The following is a 20718-nucleotide window of genomic DNA, read 5'->3' as shown; positions in this document are numbered from 1 at the left end:
TAATGAGTAGGAATGGGACTGAGCAAATTGATTTTTGCAGGGAACTGCTGCAAACAGTGGCTGTGCTAATCTTGTGCTGCAACAGTTGTGAGCCTTGACAATGGTGAATGTGAAGCTCCTTTGAGGAATTAAAACATCAAATTTCCACCTGCACATAGTATTGACATTTTCATTTATGTTGCTGTGCCTAAATTCTGGAGCAGATTGGAAGGTGGCAAATATACCACTGCTTTTTAGGAAGGAGAACAAAAAGAAGTTCAAGGTACATTTATTATCATAGTACATATTGGCTGTGTATCATTTCAATATCGGCTGTGATGCAGCCAGTCAATATACTCTCCATAATACATCTGTAGAAGTTTGCCAAAGTTTTAGATGTCATGTAAAATCTTCGCTAAATCCAAAGAAAGTAGAGGTGCTGCCATGTTCTCTTCATAATTGCATTTGTGTGCTGGACCCAGGACAGGAGCTCTTTGGGGGCGGGGGGAGGGAGTAATAATACTAAGGAATTTAAAGTTGCTGACCCTCTCCACCTCGGATCATGGAAGGCATTGATCTCATCTGGAAGTGAAACCCTGTTGAAGCCTTTGTTGCATGATTTTACTTTTTAGAGGTGATACTATTCAAGCCTTGCCACAACTGTTCAGCATCCTTTGTTGATTCAGTTTTAGTCTGGAATTGCCACCTCAGTCGTGAGATGGCTTTTCAGAGATTGTACCTTGACCTCTTGTAACTTTCTTGGCCCTCAGCACATTGCGAATCTTTTGGTTCCTCCGGGGCTTCTAGTTGGGAAGATTCTGAATGATTTTTTTAGGGATACGCTCATGTACAACTGTTTTTTAAAAGAAGTCTGTAACAATCATGGTGTATTCATTCAGATAGAACATAGAAAGTCTACAGAGCATTACAGGCCCTTCGGCCCACAGTGTTGTGCCGAACATGTTACTGCCTCCAGAAGCTGCCTAGAATTACCCTGCCGCATAGCTCTCTTTTTTTCTAAGCTCCATGGACCTATCTGAGAGTCTCTTAAAACACTCTATTGTATGCACCTTCTCTGGCAGTGTATTCCACACAGCCACCACTGAGAGAAACACTCGCGTCTGACATCCCCTTTGTACCCACGTCCAAGCACCTTAAAACTATACTCCCTCATGCTAGCCATCTCAGCCCCGGGGAAAAGCCTCTGACTACCCACACGATCAATGCCTCTCATCATCTTATACACCTCTGTCAGGTCACCTCTCATCCTCTGTCGCTCCAAGGAGAAAAGGCCAAGTTCACTCAACCTGTTCTCATAAGGCACACTCCCCAATCCAGGTAACATCCTTGTAAATCTCCTCTGCACTCTCTCCATAGCACCAACATCCTTCTTGTAATGAGGTGACCAGAACTGAATGCAGTACTCCAAGTGGGCTCTAACCAAGATCTTGTATAGCTGTAATAATATCCAGGAAGTCCTTGAACATGGCTCAGTCCAGTAACTTGGAGCAATCCCATAACTGCTCCTTTGCCTCCTGCGACCTCTTTGTTGTGCTAATCTCTGGAGTTTTGCTCTTTAGCCTCTGCCTGTGTGCAGAGAGGAGAGGACAAGAAATTGTCAGATTTACCAAAATGCATTGTAGGCATGGAACAGTAGGCATTCCTTATCTTAGTATAGTAGTGGTCTAGTCTGTTGGGAAGTCTGGTGCTACAGGTTATATACTGGTGGTAATCGGGAAGGGTTTTCTTCAAACAAGCCCGGTTGAAGTGTCCCTGACTATGATTTGAACTGCATCAGATTTTGGACTCTGAATAGGGCAGAAAATTGAGCTTGAGGCACCTGTGATCTTCTTGAAGATTGAGGAGGTCTGAGGTACAGAGAGAGACCCAGTTCTGGTATACTTCATGTTTCTAGAAAAATTGACAGTCCCACACAGTATGACCCTTTCAGTCCATGATGTTGTGCCAACCTTTAACTTGCTCTATGATCAATCTAAGTATTAAATGTCCCTTGTGTATCAGCTTCTACTACCCTACCCCCCCCCCCACCTGCAGTACATTCCAGGGTTTGACATCTCCCCAATATTTTATTTCACTTACATTAAAAGGATGTTCTTTGGTATTGGCCACTGCTACCTGGGAAAAGGCACTCGTACACTTTATACACCTCTATCAAGCTGCCTCTCATCCTCCTTTGCTCCAAATAGAAAAACCCTAGCATGCTCAACCTTTCCTCACAAGACCTATCTCTTACTCCAAGCAGCATTCTGGTAAATTTCATCTGCACCCTCTCAAAAGCTTCCCATTCTTCCTATAATGAGGTGACCAGAACTGAACACAATAGTCCAAGCTGGGTCTTACAGCATTACCTTCCAGCTCTTGAGCTCAATCCTCCGACTGAAGGCCAGCAAACAAAGTGCCTTCTCAACCACCCTGTCAACTTTTGTGCCAACTTTGAGTGGAAAAACAGAGGTAAGGATGTTCATCTGAGATTTATAGGTTTCTCTGGTAACTCCACACTGCTGAGAATCCTGCTATTAACCTGATTCTCTCAATCTTGATCTCGATCAAGTTCAACCTTCCAAAATGAATCACCTCTCACTTTCCTGGATTGAACTCCATCTTGTCACTTCTTGGCCTAGCTTTGCGTCCTGGTTATGTTCCATTGTAAGCTACCCACAACAACTTTCTACTCCATTCAAAACACCAACCTTTGTGTTGTCTGAAAACTTACTAACTAGTCCTTCCACTTCCTCATCCAAGTCATTTATTAAAATTATGTAGAGTGGAGTCCCAAAAAGATCCCTACAGAACACCACTGGTCCATGATCTCTAGGCAGAATATGTTCCATCTACTATCACCTGCTGCCCTCTTATCAATTCCAAATCCACGCTGCCAAGTTTCCAAAGATTCCTTGTCTCATCACTGTAGACGAGCCTTCTGTGGGGAACCTTGTCAAACACCTTATTAAAATCTATATACTGCACATCCACCATTCTGCCCTCATCAATTTGTCTGTCACTTCCTTGAGTACATCAATCAAACTTGTGAAGCACAACCTGGCCCTCACAAAGCCACGTTGACTGCATGATAAGGATATATTTCTCCAAATGATCAAGGTCAAATTCATTTAATTGTCATTCGGCCATACACATGATGACAGCCAAATGAAACAGCACTCCTTAGGGACCAACGTGCCATCACACATTGCACAAGGCACGTATAATTATGATAGCAGAAAAACATGCATATAGCCCAAGTTGCTAAATGTCACGGTCTGTAGATATATGGTGCATGGGATGTTGTCCAAACATATCTTCACCTCCCCTTCACTGTCCGCTTCACACAGGGATCGCTCCCCCACTCATTCCCTTGTACATATGTCCTTGGCACTAACCTCCCTCCTGGCACTCATCCCTGCAAGTGGCCAAAGTGCTGCACCTGCCCCTCCACCTTCTCCCTCATTTCCATTCAGGGTCTCAAACAGTCCTTCCAGGTGAGGCAACACTTCACCTGCAAATCTGCGAGGGTCGTCTATTGTAGCCAGTGCTCCTGGTGCGGCCCTCTCTAACTGGTGAGACTCATTATAAATAGGGGCACCACTTCTTTGAGCACCTCCACTCCATTTGCCAAAAGTGGAAATCCCTGGTGGCCGAACATTTTAATTCCCATTCCCATACCCATTTCAACAACTGAGGCCACGGGGCTGCCCTACTGTCGGTCTCATCAGTGAACTGGAGTTTCAGTATTCTGCATTGCCAGCATCCAACAGAGTCATGCGATCACAAGAACATTGTCTAAGACAGTCACGTGCTCGGTTATTTGGACTGTGCACTGCCTCTGACGTGATGTAGCAGGTGGCAACACAGTAGGCAAGTACTGTTCCCCTGCTACTGAGCAACTCACTGGTGGGGTAGGCCTTGATGCTTTTACCATCCAGCAGTGCCATGTGATTGCAAAAAAAGGTAAAGGTTACACGATTACACTTGTCTTCGACGCAGAAAGGCCAGTGCAAGTGTGCAGCTGTCTTACCAGAAGCTTGATAAGTCATATATCCTATCCCTAACTTAATTTACTGACATAAGACTCGCTGGTCTGTAAATCCTAGGGTTAACCCTATTACTCCCTCTTGCACAAAGGAACAACATTTGCCATCCTCTCATCCTCTGGTACTGCTACTGTGGCCAGTGATGATGTAGAGATAATCAGCATCACCCTTGCAATCATTTCATTCGTTTCCATTGGTAACATGGGTTGTATCCCATCTGGCCCCAGGGACGTATCTATCCTAATGTTTCTCGAGAGCTCCAGCATTGCCTCTTTCTTAACCTCAGTGCTCCAGAATATTAGTCTGTTCTCTGCAGAAAGCTTCCTCTCCTGAGTATTCATCAAGGACCTCCCCTGCCTCTTCCAACTCCAGGCACATTTCCACCTATATCCCTGATCGTTTGGTCCTTCCCTCACTCCATTCATCCTCCTGTTCTTCACATGCATGCAGAATGCCTTGGAGTTTTCCTTAATCCCCATGTCCCCCTTCCAGCTCTCCTAGTCTCTTCTTCAATTCCTTCCTGGCTTACTTATAATTCTAAAGAACGCTCTCTGATTTTTGCTTCTGGTAGGAACACTGAATACTGTCTACCTGTAAATTGCAACTTTAAAACAATACAATAAGAATATTCAAATAGTACAAACCATTTGCATTTTAGAGCACTGTTTTAATGTAAGGCATTTCATTTTGCAAAGGTGTACATCGATTTTAATAATAGTTGGAGCTGCAGTTTTTAATAAGGCTAAATAAATATCAAAGTGTGAAGTGGGTATGTTTTGAGTGGTGATTCCAGTAGTACATATCTTTGCCACAGGGTGGTGCTCTCATTGCAGTTTACTAACTCCCACCCATCAACCTTCCCCTTCCTCTCAATCTTAGCATTTTCCCAGCCACTTTAAGGGTGCTTTTTTTTACACACATATTCATATGTAAACCAGTAGTTTGCTTGGATTTCTACCCTCTTCAGATTTTCTCTTGTTTGAGCTTGCCTTGATCATTTGTTTGCCTTTTTGTTGGTGGGGTTGTAACATGTGACAGGAAAGCCATTTGTAATGCTGCAATTTGCTTTCGATGGTGTGAAAGATCTATTGAATTGGGAGCATTCAATTTGAGCTCTTGGTCTTGCTCTCTATTCAGTTAGATCTTGGCTGAATTTCCGCCACACCTTTCCTATTCAATTTCCACATTTTTTGATTTCCTTAGTGCCCCAGCCACTACTTTGAATGTACTCAGTAGCCAAACGCCTTTGTCTTTGAAGAGCAAAAGGATAAGTTCAGCTATTGCAATGGCCAAAATTTATTTCTATGACAACACTGCTAAAATAAGTTAACAAACCCATATGGAGTATCAGTAAACAGACAGGCAGACATACTTTATTGATCCCGAGGGAAATTGGGTTTTGTTACAGTCGCACCAGCCAAGAATAGTGTAGAAATATAACAATATAAAACCATAAATAACTAAATAATAATAATTAAATTATTCCAAGTGGAAATTAGTTCAGGACCAGCCTATTGGCTCAGGGTGTCTGACACTCCGAGGGAGGAGTTGTAAAGTTTGATGGCCACAGGCAGGAATGACTTCCTATGACACTCAGTGTTGCATCTCGGTGGAATGAATCTCTGGCTGAATGTACTCCTGTGCCTAACCAGTACATTATGGAGTGGATGGGAGACATTGTCCAAGATGGCATGCAACTTGGACAGCATCCTCTTTTCAGGCACCACCATCGGAGAGTCCAGTTCCACCCCCACAACATCATTGGCCTTGCGAATGAGTTTGTTGATTCTGTTGGTATCTGCTACCCTCAGCGCAAGGTACAACAGCGCAGAACTTTGCATGTGTGTAATATATACAGTCCAGACCACCCCTGCCCACCGATATCATCTGTCGACTGGCCCCCACCACCCACTAGGCTTAGAGGCCCAGTCCTCACCCTGGATCTACAGAAGTACTTTCACAGGTCAGTATCTGAGTGAACTTCAGAAATATTATGAAGAGCTGACTTGATGGTAAACTGATTGTTGTCTGAGCAGTTTGAATTGGAGCTTGTCAGAAACCAGGGCTGATGGTCATCAATGCTGTGATGAGATGACATGAAAATAGGTTACTTATGCTTCATTGTGGGACTGCATAACCAGTTTCTGACATCTAGTGTGTAGTATGTGGTCTTCACTTGCCACATTAACAACCTTTATCACTGCATTAGAATTCTTTCTACACTGACTTTTCTAACCCTGTCGATCCCTATTTCGGATTTGGTTCTCTGGTTCTGTGCCAGTGTCGGAGTTGCTTTAGATAAGTAACAAGTGATTACATCCTAAGGAAATGCTGGAAACAGGTTGGACGACTGTGGAAAGAGAAACAGAATTGAACATTTTACGTTAAAGATCCATGAACAGAACGGAGAAAAAACTATGCTAATTATGAATCACAGAGAAGATTCAAGGAGTTGCAACAGTGAATATGACACATAAAATAGCTTCTGCTAGGTCAAGGACAGGTGGCTGTGTTGATAAAGCTTGTGATAAAACTGCCTGGTTGATGGGTTAATCAGAGCGATCAGTGGGAGAAAGGAACACAAAGGTGAAGTGCGGGCGAGGACTGCTGAGCAGACGAGGTAAAGCGGAAGCATTACAGGTAGTAACCTACATAGAATTAGCCATTTCTGCTACAGCCTACAAATACAAGTTGCCCAAATTGGTTGAGTTTGGTATGAACTTGTGAGGCTGCATCATGCCAAATGGAAGAGCTTGAGCTTAATTTTGTCCTCGTTATTACAGGTAGATAGATGGGAGTAGGATGTAATTTAAAGTGTTGGGTAGCTAGGTGCCTTGGGTCACCCCTACAGATTGGAGTTAGGTCCTCATGGTCTAAGAGTGTTCAGTTTAGTTCGGTTTAGTGCTGTGTTGTTTGTTGGCTGCAGAGCTGGTCTGCACCGAAGTGCTCCAGTCTGTGCCAAAGCACCATGATCAAGCCACAGAATCCAGAAACGTGTAACATGAACTGCAGAGTCCCCCAAAACAAGCCTACTGATACGAGTTGAGCCAATCAAATTCTGCAGTGTGGGACCCAAGACACCTTCCCTTATCAGCAATGAGTGAGAAGGAGAGGGAGACAGTCAAACTCAGCCAGAAGGTTCTGAGTACCCACTTGCCTTCTGCTCTCGTCCTCGTTGATTTCAGTCGTGCTTGATGCTTTAATTGGCAAGAAATAATGGAGTCGATTGTGGGTTTACACTCCACTCTCAACCTCACTAAATTCCCTGAGACAGCAAAAGCACCAGATTGTTCAGTTAGCCCAAAAACACGTCATCAAAACAGGCTCCAATCATACGCAGTTTAGTAGAAGAGGCATTTTAAAAGAAAACTTGCCTTCTGAAAGTTGACTAATGTTTAATAGGTGAAACTTCACTCCACTCCCAAATTGGCGGCCTCCCTATGTACGTAGAGTATGGTTAGAAAGTAGAAACTTTGTCCCATGAATTTTGGGCGCATCATATTAGTAGTTGGATCAAAATCATGAGGGTGGGGTGAAAGGTGCTACTTTTGCAACCTGTTGATATGTCAGATGTGCTTTAATTTTACAATAGTGTTGTAAACATCCATTAATCTCCCATTTAAAGGGTGGTGTTGCATATTTCATTCATGAACTGAGCAAGCTGTCTGTAACACAAGAGATTCTGTAGATGCTAGAAATCCAGAGCAACACAAAATGATGGAGGAACTCAGTAGGTCAGGCAGCATCAATGGAAATAAATAAAGTCAATGTTTTGGGCCAGGATCCTTCTACGGGACTCGAAAGTAAGTGGGAAGACGACAGAATAAAAATGTGGGAGAAGGTGAAGGGGAAAGAGGACTAGCTAGAAGGTGATAGGTGAAGCCAGATGGGAGGAAAAAGTAGAGGCTGGAGAAGGAATCTGATAGAAGAGAAGAGTGGACTGTGGGAGAAAGGGGCACCAGGAGGAGGTGATAGGCAGGTGAGAAAAGATAAGAAGTCAGTGGGCAATAGAAGATGGAAGGGGGGGAGAAATTTATACCTGAAGGAGAAATCGAAGTCGACGCCATCAGGTTGGAGGCTACATCGGAATATGAGGTATTGCTCCTCCACCCTGAGTGTTGCCTCACTATGGCAAAATAAAGGAGACTATGGATCAACCTGTTGGAACAGGAGTGGGGATAGGAATTCGAATCATTGGCCACCTGGAAATTCCACTTTTGGTTGATGGAGCAGGGGAGCTCAACAAAGCATTCCCCCAATCTATGTCGGCCCTCACCAGTGTAGAGGAGGCCGCATCGGGAGCACTGACTACAATAGACAATACAAACTGATTCACAGGTGAAGTGTTGCCTCACCTGGAAGGATGGTTTGGAGCCCTGAATGGAGGTGTAGGGAGGAGGTGTATGGGCAGGCATAGCACTTAGGCCGCTTACAGGGATAAGTGCTGGGAGGAAGTGTAGTGAGAAGGGATGAGTAAATAAGAGAAGCACGGAAAGATCAATCTCTGCAGAGTGCAAGGTGGCTAAAGATGTGTTTGGTGGTAGAATCCCTTTGAAGATAACAGAAGTTGCGGAAGATGATGTGATAAATGCAGAGACTTGAGAGATGGTAGGTGAGGACGAGAGGAACAATATCCGTTAGGCGGTGGTGAGATTGTGAGGGCAGATGACCAAGAAATGGAGGAGATGCAGGAGAGGACGGCATCAATAGTGGAGGAAAGGATGCACAAGGAGGATCTCTGATGACCTAGAAGGGTAAATCTCATCCTGGTAATGAGGTGAAAATGAAGGAATGAGAAAAGGGAATAGTAGTTTACAGGCAACAGGGTGAGAAGAGGTATAAACAAGAGAAAATTTGCAGATGCTGGAAATCCAAGTAACACACACAAAATGCTGGAGGAGCTCAGTAGGCCAGGCAGCATCTATGGAAATAAGCACAAAAATTAAAGTCCTGCCAAGGGTTCTTGGCCTGAAACATCAACTGTACTTTTTTCCATAGATGCTGCCTGGCCTGCTTGAGTTCCTCCTGCATTTTGGGTGTTGCAAAGGGGTAGAGTCAAGATAGCCATGGGAATCAGTAGGTTTATAAAAGATGTCAGTGGACAGTTTGTCTCCAGAGTTGGAGACAGATTTAGAAAGGGGAGAGAAACCAAGTGAATTTACAAGCAGGGTGGAAGTTGGAGGCAAAGTTGATGAAATTGAGCTCAGCATGGTTGCATGAAGCAGCACTGTTTCAGTCATCAATGTATTGCAGGAAGAGTTGGGGGGCATTACCAGAGAGGGCTTAGAACATGGTCTATTCTGTGTAGCCAGTGAAAAGGCAGGCCTGTTGGCTACCCCTTGAGTTTGGAGAAAGTGGGAGGAGCCGAGGGAGAAATTGTTGAGGGTGAGAGCCAGTTCTGCCAGATGAAGGAAGGTTGTGATGGAGGGAAACTGATTGGGGTTTTGTTGGGAAGACATTGAGAGCTTTAAAGCCTTTTTGATGGGTAATAGAAGTGTTTAGGAGCTGAACATACATGATGAAAATGAGGTAGTCAGGGTCAGGGTACTGAAAATCATTGAGGATGTCTTTATTCTTTCTAAAGGGCAAGGTGATGTAAACACTTCTGTGATTTTCATTTCAAAGTTCAAATTGCATTTTTTTAATCAAAGTATGTATACCATTACAACTGTGAGATTCATCTTGTGGACAGCCAAAAAGCAAAGAAGCACAATAGAATTAATGAAAACAAGACCACGAAGCAAAGACTGTGTGGGGGGAGAGGAGAACAAATCATGCAAACAATAAAACTCGGAACCTGAATTGCAGAGTCCAGGGCCGCAGAGCCGGATCAGTGCTGAGGCCAGTGACTGGCTTCAGGCCACATCCGCAAAGTCAGATCAAACTACTTAATGGAATGTTTGCTTCTGCAAAATGCCTCCATGCCTCATGTGTGCCTTGCCTTTTTTTATTGGTACTTCAAGCTTGGAAGGATTAGGAGTTACGCATTGTGGGAGCAAACAAGTCGGGATGAGCCTGTATTTTTGTATGCAAATGCGTGCTGGATATACAGTTCCACAGAGAGAACTGTGTTTAATTTTATGGTCACATTTTATGCAATGTAAACTTGCTGAAATGCAGATTCTGCACCTCTTGGATTACTGGTCCATTATTGTAGGCATTGTGCTAGGATTTCCGTGATCCATGTCATGGTAGCACGGTAAGAACGAGGTGCTATCTTAATGAAGCCACAATGGAGAGTTGTGATTCCTGTCAATGCAGCAGTCAGTTGATAGATGAAATGCTTCCATAGTCTGCCATGTGCAGCTGTGAAAGGTGCAAGAACATTCTTCTCCATTCTCATTTAACTTATGTCTGGATGCCACGTCAAAAGGTTTTTTAAACAAGTGGCTGAAGTGTTTGGATCCATCTTTCGGAAAAGCATATCTGTCTCTTGCTGCTGTCTCCAGCTCACAACTCACAGATGAGCAGCCATGTAGTGTTGGTGAAACCCAAAATGAGCAGTAATGAAACCTGATGGCGTTGTTGAGGACTGCTTTAGAAGTCGATGGGAGTGATAGCTGGCCAAAAATGGATTTGTCCTAAAGCTAAACACCACAAATAATTAAAACAAAATATTGGAATCCTCAGCAAGTCAGGCAGAAGCTGTGAAAGATCATTGAGCTGTATCATTCCCTGTGGTTTCCGTCTTCATACAGGGTGCTTGATCTAGCGAATATTCCCGCATTTTGCTTTGGTGGTTTTCAGTTTAATCATTCTGTATGTTGGCCGCTGGATAACTGATAAACTTTGGAGGATGGCTTTAAATAGCATCCTCAGTCCAGGAGCAATATCAGTCTTGGTCCATGTAAGCAACAGGAGCAGTACCAGGTTGATAACCTTGAGGCCCATAACCATTGATGCTCCTGTAAGAAAAATTGATATCACAGTAATCTTAGTGAAATGTTGGACAGACTGTTGATATTTGAATATACATTCAAAACAGCCATGATCTAAGCTGCTGAGTAACTTCTACCCCAGTGGGCTAGAAACTGAGACATTTGCCCAGTATCAGGTCAACCAAGAATGAATGGAGACTCCAGGTGAGTGTTGATGGGCTGTCCGGTGCTGAACTGTGTGAGCCTGCCCTCGGAAGCTGGAATTTGAGCTGCCCTTTATCATTTTCCCCTTACTCCAGCTGCAGGCTACTGTGAAAAGAGTGCAAACTCTTAATTTTCATAAGCCTTTTCATAGTAGAATAGCTGGCTGTGGGAAATGTGTTCACTTGTGTAGTTGTGACAGTGCATCAGCACTGAACTTCGAGGCAGATGGTCCTAAGTTCGAACCCAGCCGGCTCCCAGCCTGGGCAGCAGTGGTATCTGTGCGGAAGAAAGGCTTGGCATGAAAACCCAACAGACCCTATTGTCCATGATGACATGAAGAGTCGGGCTTGACTTAATGACTGAACAACAATAACAAAGCCAGTGAATGATGGAAATGTATCTAATGTGGAGAAGCTGAGATTTGAGACTTCATCCAGGATTTCAGGCCCCAGCCATCTTGGAAGTTTAATGGGTTTATTGTTGCCACATGTACCAAGATATAATGAGAAGCTCGCATTGCAAATGGTTCTTACAGATCAAATCATTACACAATGCCTTGAGGTAGAACAAGGCAAACCAATAACAATGCAGAATAAATTCTCATCTGCCAGCCTCTTGATCATCTTACACTATTTTACAGTGTGGAGAGTATACAGATAAATCACATACCTTTTGCATCTCAAGGATCCTGTTATGTATTGTGAATCCAAAACATAAAACTAATTGAAAGAAAAAACAAGGGAGCCTGAGAGATGTGAAAGCTTCATTTTTACTTTGTGAGGCACACACTTGCAACGCTGTGGCGTGATGATGTACTTACTGTGTGCTATTCATGTACTTCCTACATATAACACAATGAATTATACAAACAAAAAGAATGTTTAATCAAACAGTATATTTACAGTATTACTGAAAGATTAAATACACAGCAGATTCCACTATCGTATTTGACAGGTTTATCCTATTTCATACATGTGATGACATGGGAAATTATCATAGTGCCTGGCCATCGCCTGCAGCAATCTTGTTCTGCACTGCCTTTGAGTGGTGCTAGAAGTTCGAGGTAATGGCCCCCGTGCTCGGTGGCCAGTGCCTTTTATCTCAGTGCTGGCAGCATCAAGGACATCTATGCTACCTGCCTGGTTTCAGGGCTCAGATTCACAACGTCATTTCTCGACTTTCTTTGGGTGGAGGGGATGCAGACTGTTTGTACAATGTAATGCTAACTTCCATTTCCCTCCACCTAACCTTCTTTGTTCTCCATCACCTTTTTCATTTTGGTGCAGATGTCAACTTTAGAGGGAGGTTCGATCAACAGCCTGCTGATAGTAGCAGGCAAGACTGTGATTTGTGCCTTTTGGCTTTTAAATGTGTAATGCCCTGGTTCATATTTTTACTATTATGCTGTATACTTCGTGCTGTTCTGTGAGAGCTGCTTGTGTTTGAGTTACTGTTGAAGATAAGAGATGAGGAGAAATGTGTCCCATCCAGTTAGGGTGGTTGGATTAAGGGGAGGGACACTGAGGTTGGGCTTGGGGCTTGTACTCTAGAGGAGATGAGAGAAGATGCTGGAGTGTGAGCTTTCACGTTCACTGAGGGCCCAGCGTGAGAGACAGAGAAGTTCAAAATGAGCTCCAACTTGTGCATATTTGATGGTTTAATTAGAATGGGCCCTTTTCTTTTTGTTATTCTTTACTAACCCTTCAGTTAAGATTCATAAATTTGATTCCTTTAATCGTATGCAGTGTACTGTCTGTTATTTTGTGGCATTAATTTGTAACAGGGTAGCAAATTAAACAGCATCTACAGGGGGTTTGGGGTGGGCCCGCACCTCAGTTGCAAGTTTGGTGGGGCCAGAGATTGTCTTCCCTAGACTTATACAGCTGAGCAAACCAGGTGTATGGCCAAAGATTTATTGATAATGACACCACTTCTATGCGAGAAATTGGACAGTTGGGATGCATTCCTCTCCGGGCTTACATTAAATCATAAGTATTCCTATTCGACAGCTTCCTATACAGGATCAAGTGAGTCATCTCCTATTATGTATAGCATGTAGATTGGACGTGCCCTGCATTCCGGATCAGCGAGTGGCATCTACATGCACAACACATGCTTGCTTGGGGAAAAGCCAAGGACCTCCTACGGCACTCTCCTCCTCCTGTCTCCCTGTCATGTGCCGTGGCACTGGGAGACAGTCCCAGTGTTTGGATTATAAAAGTGCAGAGCTGTGCTCTCTGCTTCTTCTGGTAGGCAGGCTGTGAGGTTGAAGAATCTTTTCAGAACAGCTGACGAAGAAAAAGGTTGGGAGACAGCCGGCATATTTTAAACTGTGGGCTGATAGATTGCTGCTTCTGTTCAACGTTGAACTGGACCCTGCAGTTTGCATTGGTCGTTACAGTGAGACGGTAAGGCAGCTACCAGTCTTTCTGGTTTCTTTGCAGCAGGTTTTCTTTTACTCCTGCCTAGTAAATAACTACAGTATGTTACAAATACGCTAAGCCAGTATATATCTTGTTCTTAAAGGCAATGTAATTTTTTAATGAGACATTGTAAAAGCAGAACTTTCGGCCTAGACCAGCTTTTTCTTGTTGACTTCCCAATTTTCATATTGGCCTGATTGCTAAATTTGATGTTAAATGAAGGCAAAAAAAACCGGTTAATTTAATTGGCCTGAGTTTCTCCATCAACTGTGAAGAAACAGTGTTTGCTGCTGACCTCTCAAAGTTGTCCGCAAATACTTAGTGGTCTCCGTGGTTTTTTTTTTCTGTTTCCCTCTCCACCACCCCTTCTCCATCCTGCCCTCCTCCTTCCTCCCCACCAGTACACACTGATGTGACTGGTGTGCAGGCAGACCCACAATCTGGATTTGACTATTGTCTGAACCACAGAAATATTAAGTTTGCAATACAATTAACTTATAAACATTGAACAAAAAGTTAAGTTGAGAGATTTGCTCACAATTAAAGGAGAAGCTGAAATGCCAGATTTCACTTTTTAAAATTTGCAACATTAGTACATCACAGTTACTTCAAACGGGATTGTCTGACTTTGAGAAAGGTCTAGCAGTATTTGTGACCACCAGTTTCAGTAAAATGTAGCCTGTTCAGTGGATTTTTAAGTGTCACGTACAGGTCATCATTGGGAAATTACTGACAGCAGTTTTCAGACCAGCCTGTGAATCTCTGGACCATGTTGTTCAGTATTGTCTGAAATTATATACAGTCACATGTATTGGGACAATTTGATTTAATTATTTTCCCTGACCTGTACTTAATAGATTGATTTTTTTTGTGTGTGTGGGGTAAAAGTTTATCTTGCCATGGTTTAAATTTAAAAGTGAAAAATTGCAGGACAATTTTGAATAGTGAAAAACAAATTGAGAATTTGTATTTCTTCCCCGCTCTGTTTGTGGGGTCTGTTAGCATCATGTGGAGGGACATGTCCAGCGGTTTGGGAGGGGTGGAGATGATCTTTTCAATTGGAGTGACTCAGCTGACTGGGATCGGCTGCATGTGGCCCCTCCTTTAGAACTTCAAAGATAAACTTGTAGACGTGAACTGTGGTGGTTTACAACCTGTGTACACCTTTAGTTATGCTTAGCCTGTGAGTCACTTATGTTGCATCTTAAATGCTCAGATATTAGATTAGATTCAACTTTATTGTCATTGTGCTGAGTACAGATACAAAGCCAATGAAATGCAGTTAGCATCTAACCAGAAATACAAAGAATGGTGTTATTTACAAAATAACTGTGAATAAAAAGTAAGTGCTACAACACACAAATATAAAAGTACTGAGACAGTACAATATGAGTGCAATACTGCTAAGTGCTGTGATGTGAGGTTCAGCAGGGTCACAGTCTCAGGGAAGAAGCTCTTCCTGTGCCTGCTGGTGTGGGAGCGGAGGCTCCTGTAGCGCCTACCGGATAGGAGGAGAGTAAAAAAGTCCACGGTTAGGGTGAGATGCATCCTTGATGATGTTTTTCGCCTTGCTCAAGAAGTGTTTATGGTAGATGTTCTCAATGGTGGGCAATTGGGTGCCGATAATCCGCTGGGCAGTTTTCACCACACACTGGAGTGCTTTGCGGTCTGATACGGGACAGTTGCCATACCACACTGAGATGCAGTTGGTGAGTATGCTCTCAGTGGTACAGCGGTAAAAGTCCGTCAATAACCTGGGACAGAGGTGAGCTTTCTTGATGTTCCACAGGAAATTAAGATGATCAGGATGGAAGAGTTCAGGGACTAGGTGAGATCCTTGGAAATGTGGACACCAAGGAATCTGAAGCTTGATATGCTCATCTTTGAACGTTTACAAGGCATATGGGTTAAAAATCCCCAAAATTCATTGCATTTTTTGTGTGTTTATTCCAAAAATTAGACTTTTGGATGAAGCTAAAAAATAAAATTTTGTGTTTTATTTCTCAATGTAATTGGATCCAAACATGGTTTGAAAATTCTTAGGGCTGCTGGGCATGACAGTCAATCTGGTCTCGACCACACAGCCCCTTTCTAATTAGCTAGCACAAAATCCTCTAGAAATAAGTTGGAGAGTGGTTGCGTAATTTATTCACAAAGCCGAGTCTTGCTAAACATGCTGCACCCAAATAAAACAAGTTTGGCAGTTTTAAGTTGCCTTCAAGCTGTGGTAACTGGGCACATGTATGTGCACTGATAAGTACCTCAACATGGTTGTAAAAGAGTTCTGGGGGAATCTCAGTGGCTTGGGTACCTATAGATGTAAAAGTTTAATCTATCAATAATGAATTATCCTACATCTGTAAAAGAACTGTTTAATATCTGGAATCTGTGCGTGCACCCATCTAATGTCTTCAGAGTCATTTACATCCGGAGTAACATTGCTCTTGGGAGCTCTTTTTTTTAAGTAAAAGAATTACTGTGTGCTGGTTTTATTTGAATGGTTTCTGTGAGACTTTCTCCAGCCACTGAACCGTAGCTGTATGGTAGCACTCATGGGCTTAAGAGTTTGAGTGTCACTCCAGCAGCCCGAGTACGTAGGGAGGCATTGTAGTGAGAACTAATCCCGCACTTCATTAGCAGAGCTGTGTGTGTCCCAGATGAGCTCTCCCTTCCCCATATTGGGTGAAAGTATAAGACACATGGTACCACATTAGACGTGGTGATCTACCATGTTACTTAATTTTCCTGACTATTCATTATCTTTCTCAGCAAAGAAAATATTTTTAAAAAACATACCTCAGTGTTATCCTGTTATTGTTTATGGGAGCATGTTATGGCATATCTTTATTGCAGATTATAACAAATAGCAGGAGTAGGCAATCGGGCTCCTCACATATGCTCCATCTTTTTTCAATATGATCATTGCTGATGTTATGTTGACTTCAACTCCTCATCTATTCCAGTTCCCCTTAATCTTCGATTTCTCGATTGTTCAAAATATTTACTTGTCTCAATTCTAAATATACCTAATGATCTGGCCTCCACCATTTTCAGTAGCAGAAAGTTCCAGAGTTTTACTGCCTTCAGGGAAGAAATTGGTGCACAATTCAGTTTTAAATGATCAGTTTGTATAAGATTTTGTAACTATACCTTCCTTGTTCATGACTCCCACTAGCAAGTACATTACAATGTGCACCCTATCAGGCACCCTCAGGATCTTGTGTTTGAACAAAATGTACAACTATGTGGGGTGTTGATGAGGTCACACCAGTATTATTGTGCAGAGGTTTGGGCCCCTAACCTTAAAAAAAAGATTGCATGCAGTCCGAAGGAAAGTTAGTCTAATTCCTTTGAGAGGGTTGTCTTATCAAAAGAAACTGAACAGTAGAATGAAGGAGTTTGGAAGACTGATAATTTAGCCGATAGGACCAAATGCAATAGTTCTAAGTTTGCTGATGACCTGACTCTAAACAGGAATGTGAATAGCTTCAAGATAATCAGATAGATGGATAGATAGATAGATACTTTATTCAGCCCCAAGGGGAAATTCAACATTTTTCCAGTGTCCCATACACTTATTGTAGCAAAACTAATTACATACAGTATTTAACTCAGTATAAATATGATATGCATCTAAAATCACCCTCCCAAAAAGCATTAATAAATAGCTTTTAAAAAGTTCTTGAATAGTTTACTAAAATGCATTGAGTGGTGACTTAAGCTCAGTCCTAACCCCGGCACTTTAACATGTCTTGCCCCTGGTGGTTGAATTGTAGAGCGGAATGGCTTTGGGGAGTAATGATCTCTTTATCCTGTCTGAGGAGCATTGCATTGACAGCAACCTGCCGCTGAAGCTGCTTCTCTGTCTCTGGATGATGCTGTGCAGAGGATGTTCAGGGTTTTCCATGATTGACCGTAGCCTACTCAGCACCCTCTGCTCTGCCACCGATGTCATACTCTCCAGTTCTGTGCCCACAACAGAGCCCGCCTTCCTTACCAGCTTATTAAGACGTGAGGCATCCCTCTTGGACAATGACAACAAAACTTTCTTATTTCTAAACACCAAACCAGTTGCAGTAGAGGTCAAAATGCAATTTGCTAGTTTAACTACCTGTTGGACCTGTTTCCTAGCATGTTGTGATTCATGATCTAGAATGTAACCGACATTTCTGTAGTTTCTACAGCAGTGGATAACCTCACATTATTTCACCTGCCATGTTGGCCATTTGGTTAGTTTGCTCATATCTACTTGAAGTTATTCACATTCCCATTTAGATTCAGGTCATTAACGAACTTAGAAGTATTACATTTGGTCTTCCTGGCTAAATTATCAAGCATTGAAGAGACAATACGCCACTAATCCCAGCTTGACAAAAAACTTTATTCCTAATCATTGTTCTTTTTGTTGACCGTTTCTGAATTCAATCAGTTCAGAGCTGATTAATAGTGACAGTCATATTCATATTGCCCCCTCCCAATTGCACATTCTCCAATCTTTAATCCCACATGAGAGATTGTCAAATTTATTGACAACCACTTGAAGATCTAAGTATATCCACGGTTTTCCAACACTCTTAAGGAGCTCTGTTAGTCCAACATGATATCCCTTTTGGAAGTCCATGCATATTCTGCTCAGTCACTTTTTTGGTGTCTTTGTACTTGCATCCCATTTGCTACCTTCCAACCTGCCGGAACCATTCCAATATCAAATCAACCTTAGATGATAACTAGAGCATCCACTATTTCGGTGGGCACCTCTTGCAAAATTCTCAGATGACTGGTCAATTAAGCAGTGCTTAATTGAAAATAAGGTACCTGTGCTATCTGAAATCCTGCTGTGTAAGTTTATTCTGACTCTTCAGGTCTCAGGATTGTCAATGTGTGTCAAAAGCTCTGCTTGTTGTTCGGAGTACTCCCAGAGGCTGCCCTTTTCTGTCAGTGGATGACCCACGTGAATTGATTGGCTTGGTTACATTCTGCCCTTGTAGTCCTGCATAATTGCTGCATTGTTGCTTAAAGGTTTTCAGTGCATCTCAATACACAGTAAGTTTGTTCTTTTAGGTTCTTTGTGACAGGTGCTCCTGTTTCTGCTGTTGGCTTTCTTCTTTCCTCTCTCGTCATCTGTTGGAATGCTGACTATAAGAAATTTAACACACCATTTAGAAGTAAACAATCATGGTATATGGTCTGTGGATTGTTTTTCCTGAAATGTGTGTTTCAAATGTTTCGGCAGGTTTAAATCATAATAATGATATGTATTAGTTCACTAATTTAAATTCCAGCAACAAATACTGTATCCTTTGGTGAAATCATTTGCTGTTATTGGTTCACATGGTGGATAGTCTGCTTTTTATTTGCTACTTCTTTTAAACTTTAGTCATTTCTTTTGATGCCTTGTTTTTTTTAATCATTAATTTGTTAACTGAGTTCCTGCAAAGAGCATTTGAGGAAGCAGTGCATTGTGTTGTCCCACCTTTGATCTTTTAGACAAACACTAGAATTAAATAATAGTCCTGATGTAGTAAAAGCCTTTATGAAGTATCTAAATTAGACATGGAACTGGATAAGGTATTGAATTAACAGCTCAAAGATTTGGACAAAGAGAGACTTTCAGAAATAAATTGTAGGTTTAAGGAAGGAGTTCCAGAGCTTTGATCCGGTGCAGATGTGCAATGACACTGGAATAGGAACAGCAGAGGGATGCTGAAGTTGTGGAAGGAAGAGGTTTGGAGAAGGGGAGAATATGGTTCCAGAAGGATTTGAAATTCACCTCCTGGTTTTCAAAATCTCTTTCTGGACTGGTGTGGATGAGGGTCATTGAGCATAAGCACAGTGGATAGGTTGCTGGTTGCAGAATTGTGAATGAGCTGAAGTTCTGTTGTAAAGGAGATACAACATGGCAAATCACTGGTGGAGCACAAAAAGATTTCAAGTTTCTTATGTAAAGAGCTAATTAGATAGTAAATTCTACCAGTCCTACTGAAGGGTCTCAGCCCAAAAACAATGACTGTAATCTTCTCCATAGATCCTGCCTGACCTGCTGAGTTCCTCCGGGGGAGTGTGTGAGAGTGTGTGTGTCGGATTTCCAGCATCTGCGGATTTTCTCCTGTTGATAAATTCTGTTGTTCTTCAGTGATTTCCACCTTACCCCATTCCCAGCCTACTTATAATGTTGTTTAAACACAATTTGTTCTCTTCAGCTGATTATTTTTTAAGAAGCCATCGGATGACATTTTAAACACTTTACTCCCACTTCTTTGCTCTTTCTCCTTCCCACCCATTCCCTTTTTTGCACTTTTCCCCTTTTGCTCTACTTATTGATGAAGCTTATTTATTTCTGCTGTACATTCTACAACTGGTGTGGCAGTTAAGGGCTTCTGTGGTGGCCAGTTTCCATGGTAGTGCCTCTTAGGGGTTCAGGGACAATTACTTTTAATGATATTTTGCAGTTTGAGGGGTACTATCCTCAGAATGTGTCCTCTATCCAGTTGCATGACAGAGATCTGCTCAGCATGGGTGTGATATCAAGCACCCATTGTACTGTCAAATCCAAAATATACTTGTGTGAAATGAATGCATTACAAAGCCCAAATGATTAATGGCGATAATTTTGCGTTGTACAAAAAATACAGATTTTAATAACCAGAGCAAATTCCTGTCCAAACTCAGCAAAGACAGTAATAAACATGAGAGATTCTGCAGATGCTGGAAATTCAGAGCAACACACACAAAATCCTGGAGGAACTCAGCAGGTCAGGCAGCATCTATGCAAATGAATAAACAATCAACATATTGGGCCGAGTCCCTTCTTCAGGGCTGGAAAGGAAGAGGGAAGACTCGGAGGAGGGGAACTGTATGTGATTGTATGCTTTGTTTGGCAGCCTCACTGCAATGTCTTGTTGCTCTTATGGAAACAAACCCATGTTCAGAATCAGCTTTAATGTCAGCGTATAGCGTGAAGTTCATTAACTTTGTGGCAGCAGTGCAATGCAATACTTGATAAATATAGGAAAACACTGAGGTAGTATTCATGGTTTCAATGTCCATTTAGAAAACGATGGCGGGGGAAGAAGCTGTTCCTGAATTGCTTCTGCCCTCCTTCCTGATAGTAACAATGAGAAAAGGGCATGCTCTGGGCTCTGGGTGGTGGGGGCCTTATGATGGATGCCACTTTCCTGAGGTGCT

The 20718-nt window shown here is 42.5% G+C and overlaps 1 protein-coding gene across 2 annotated transcripts in view; it reads left to right on the top strand.

Moving 5' to 3' along the window:
* Window positions 1-20718, top strand: part of slc20a2 (solute carrier family 20 member 2) — an 83792-nt gene that overhangs the window by 21719 nt on the left and 41355 nt on the right. The window contains exon 1 of one of the 2 annotated variants that reach the window (XM_059970084.1): window positions 13318-13518. The exons of the other annotated variant lie outside the window; for it this stretch is intronic. The gene's annotated coding sequence lies outside the window, so the exon portion shown is untranslated. Of the gene's footprint in view, window positions 1-13317; window positions 13519-20718 lie in introns of those variants that run through there. 2 annotated transcript variants of the gene reach the window in all.

The sequence above is a fragment of the Hypanus sabinus genome, chromosome 5, assembly GCF_030144855.1.
Source record: "Hypanus sabinus isolate sHypSab1 chromosome 5, sHypSab1.hap1, whole genome shotgun sequence".
Lineage (NCBI taxonomy): Eukaryota > Metazoa > Chordata > Chondrichthyes > Myliobatiformes > Dasyatidae > Hypanus > Hypanus sabinus.
Note: the sequence above shows the minus strand (reverse complement) of the source record. Positions and strands in the feature narration are given on the sequence as shown.